This window comes from Neovison vison, chromosome 11 (genome assembly GCF_020171115.1).
Source record: "Neovison vison isolate M4711 chromosome 11, ASM_NN_V1, whole genome shotgun sequence".
Classification (NCBI taxonomy): Eukaryota; Metazoa; Chordata; class Mammalia; order Carnivora; family Mustelidae; genus Neogale; species Neogale vison.
This window is the reverse complement of record NC_058101.1, coordinates 111197191-111201391: the sequence shown is the minus strand read 5'-3', so window position 1 is coordinate 111201391 and position 4201 is coordinate 111197191. Positions and strand designations below refer to the sequence as shown.

The following is a 4201-nucleotide window of genomic DNA, read 5'->3' as shown; positions in this document are numbered from 1 at the left end:
TACAAAATGGGCTTTGATACTATCACTTGGATGTGCACTTGTACAAAGATAGGTAGGGTTGAATAGATTTGTCCTGTAGAAAGAGAAAACTCCATAGATCACTGGCCACTGACTCATTTCCTTGTCCCCACACTCAGGTCTTCCTTAGGGCCTCTGGGGTATGTAGTCACTTTGTGTAAGTGGTGGATCTCCTGCCGTTGGAGGGCTCCTGAGTCCAGCAGGGCCAGCCAGTGCTGGAGTTTCTTTCTAAGGGTTTGCATCAGTCAGTTAATACTACTCAAGCAACAGCTTGTTTGGTTTGACAAATACAATAGCAGTCAAATGGTCTGCTTTTCATCTGTGTTTTATTAGCTAAGAACAATGGTCTACTGTGAATTTCAACTCATGTGTTTCAACAGTATGGCCTTGATGGAGGATAACAGAGGTAAAGAAACAACCCAGTCATCCATGCTCCTATGATGTAAAAAACAAAAAACCACCAAAAACCAAAACCAAAAACAAACAAACGAACAAAAACCATTTTGTCTTGAGGTAGAAAGCAAAGACAAATATGCAGTTTTTTTACCTATTAGTATGAAAGAAAAATTTTAATAGCTGGTATAAGGGAAAATAATGACTAACTTTCATGTAAGAAATTTCTTTGAAATTGAAAAAGTGCATAATAGAAAGAAGAGAAATTAAATGAGAATACTGAATCCTAATTCATTGGATTATAGTCTTTTAGTAGGAAAAAAAAGAATTATGTTAACTAATACTGTTTACCATTTACCATATGCTTCCCTGTTCTAAACACTTGACAGATGTCATCTCCATTATCCTCAAGAAACCAGAACAAGAGAGGTCATATTATTAGCACTATTTTACAGATAAGTATCTGAGGCTCAGAGAGGTGAAGTAAGTTTTGTGAGATAACGGTAAATTTCAGTACTGAGGGTTGACAATGACATTATAATAAACGATTCAATAAAAGCCAACTGCCCATATTCATTTAGATCAATACTAAATGCTAATTATAATAATAGGAGTTAACAAGGAGCAAGTGGGTGGTACTTCCGATGGTTCTCCTGGCTCCGTTCTGGTAACAACTTTCTGGAACAGAAATTTCCATTTTTATCATTTTACATTTGAAGACAGTAAGGCCTGGAGGGGTTAGATAACTTTTTCAAAGCCACACAAATGGTAAGTGTTCAAAATGAGTTACTTGGACAAACTACCCATTTTAACTCCAGAACTATTTCTCTTATCTACTATTATATATAATTTTATATTCTCTAAGGAGGCATATCATACACAATGAGAACATATACATACTTAGATGTCATTTTGTCATTACTCACTATATCTACACAAAAAGCAGGAATGCAAGAGTACAGGAAAAAGAAAAATCTTCATGCTCACTATAACAGATTACTAGCCTTCTGCCTGTTCCATAGAAATATTTCAAATTTTATGCTGCAATAAAAAGGACTGGTACAACTTTTAGACTGTTGACCCATGCTGGTTCAAGATTTTTAGTGTGAAAAATAGACATCAAAAGTGGACTTCTACATGAAATACATTGTCCTATAATTTGTGTCTAGATAAACACACAATCGGGTTTCATACAGTATAAATATACATTGTTTAAATAATTCATAATAGCTAAGGGGATTCAAATAAATAAAAAAGTAAGGTTGCTAGCCTTTTGAAATAGTTGCTGGAGTCTGTTTTTCTTAAAAGCCAATATTGCTCATATTAACTTCTCCTTTTTCCTATATAATGTTCAAGGACTTATAAAAGAGCATACTTTTTAGCCTTTTATTTATTTATATGAGATAATTCTGGCATACATACCACCAATGGCTGTAACAAATGTGACAATGGAACAAATAAAACTATGCTTCATTTATTAAGTTGCAGACTAGTGCTATTCAGTTTGTAACTGGTTTCTGGAAATAACATATTTTTGGCGATTAGTTGCCTGGCTTTCTTCAGAGCTTGAAAAAAATGGAAATGTAGATGAGCTACAAAATAGTAATGATATTGTCTGGTTTGTAATGGTCTTGGCCACTCTATTGCACCAGTGCTTAGGAGTCACATTATGGACTATTCCAGTCTACCACAGCTAAGGAATTCTTTGTCTTCCCTAGGAAGCCACAAAATAAACTGGCCCATTTTCTTAGGAGAGTAATTTTAATATTCTTTAAAATACTTTCATACACAGACACAGATATGTCATGAAAAAGAGGGGAAATCCCCAAATGTTCTTAAAAGACTTAAAATTCAAGTATACATAAAAGTCCCTTATGATTCCATGTCTCAGTCCCCCTTTTGTCATTATCAGTACACTCAATTTGGGCTTCTTAAGAGAAAATGTTTGAAAACCCCAGGAGGATACCTTGGTAAGATATATGTAGGGAAAAGTTAGTAGGGACTAGGATAACAATCTTTGTTTTCTTCCCTGGCAAGCCAGTACTGCACAGTTGTTTTTAGGGCTCAAGTTTTTATGACAAACTAGTCCCCAGCCAAGAGTAATTTTTTGCAATACTCCTTGGTCACTCACAGATTAGAATGGAAGCTCATACAACTAACTTACAAAGATGTCTTATATGTCTTAAGACTATACAGTTATTAGAGTACATATTTGAGTATTGCCTCATTGATCAAAAAGAGAGAGATTTGGATCTGGTTTATAGCTATGTTTTATTTTGCCCACCATGTTTTCTTACAAAAAGAGATGTGGGGCTCTTTTTTCCAGTGCTGATAGAGCTCTTACAAATAGGGAAATGTTCCTAAAAGTCGCCTGACTTTCTGCAAGAAGTGTGGCAAGCACCAACATCACAAAGTGACACAGTTCAAGAAAGGCAAAGATTCTCTTCATACCCAGGGAAAACAGTGTTATGATGAGAAGCAGAGTGGCTATGTGGGCAGAGTAAGCCAATTTTCCAAAAAATGGTTAAAGCTAAGTAACATTGTGCTAAGGTTTGAATGTATTGAGCCCAGCTACTACAAATCTAAGAGAATGATGGCTATTAAGAGATGCAAGCATTTTGAATTGGGAGGATATAGAATAGAAAGGACCAAGTGATCCAGTTTTAAGCTTCATATTTTTTATACTAAGAAGACAATAAAATCTTGAGGATCCAAACAAAAACCCCTTATTATCAGCTTCTCTTGAAACAGAAAGACCTGGCAACAATTTGCCCACATTCTTGAATAGTGACAATCTGTACTACTCAAATATTGAGTGGCACTTCATGCAGATTCTTTGTTCTTTGGTTGGCCACACTCCCCACCACTCCCCATTACTTACCAATTTCATTCACCTTCTCTCATTTATTTCACCTCTCTGGCCTTTGACTATCAACACAATTAAAACAAACACATACTAATTTACCATTTTGAATACTAAGTCATCCATTAAGTACAGCTTTTTTAATCCAAATGACTGAACTGCTTATGAATGGAAATGGCCTATGATATATGCATCTCACAGTAACATTGATCCATTGTTTGCCAAATATCAGTGTAGATACATTATTTTTTAATTAATGGTAAGTTTCCAGGTCAAAATAATTAAAGGATGAAAAAAAGGAGAAATTGCTTAGAGAAATTGAAATTGATTATCTGTGTTTCTCAAGCACAGAAGCATAAGCATATTTTGACTGGGGAAAGACAATGTCAACAATTTAACTACCTTATGAACACTGGTGATTCAATTTTCAATTTATAAGATGTCCAACAACAAGTAAGTTTTAGGCCTTATCTCTACCCATAATGTCCAGAACCTTAAAAAAAAAAAAAAAGATTTTATTTATTTGTCAGAGAGAACAAGCAGGCAGAATGGTAGTTAGAGGCAGAGAGAGAAACAGGCTCCCCACTGAGCAAGGAGCCTAATGTGGGACTTGATCACAGGACCCTGGGATCATGACCTGAGATGAAGGCAGTGGCTTAACCGACTGAACCACCAAGGCATCCCAAATGTTTAGAATTTTGACTTACTTTCAAAATGACAAATATGCATGGTATTGGTAATTTTACCAAAATTTGTTTTATATCACTTGACCTTATAGAATTTGTGGTCCAAATGCAAATTTTTTTTTGCTAATAAGTAAAGCCTGATGTTATTTCTCCTATAATTCTCTTATTTTTGTAAAACAAGTTCAGAAATGTTAATCGTCACTATTCATGACCTAATGTTAATTTTAGTGAGTCTAATACA

General features: G+C 34.9%; 1 pseudogene; it reads left to right on the top strand.

Annotated features, from left to right (window-relative positions):
• Positions 1-360: 360 nt before the first annotated feature.
• Positions 361-3078, top strand: LOC122890285 (annotated as a pseudogene).
• The last annotated feature ends 1123 nt before the right edge of the window (positions 3079-4201 follow it).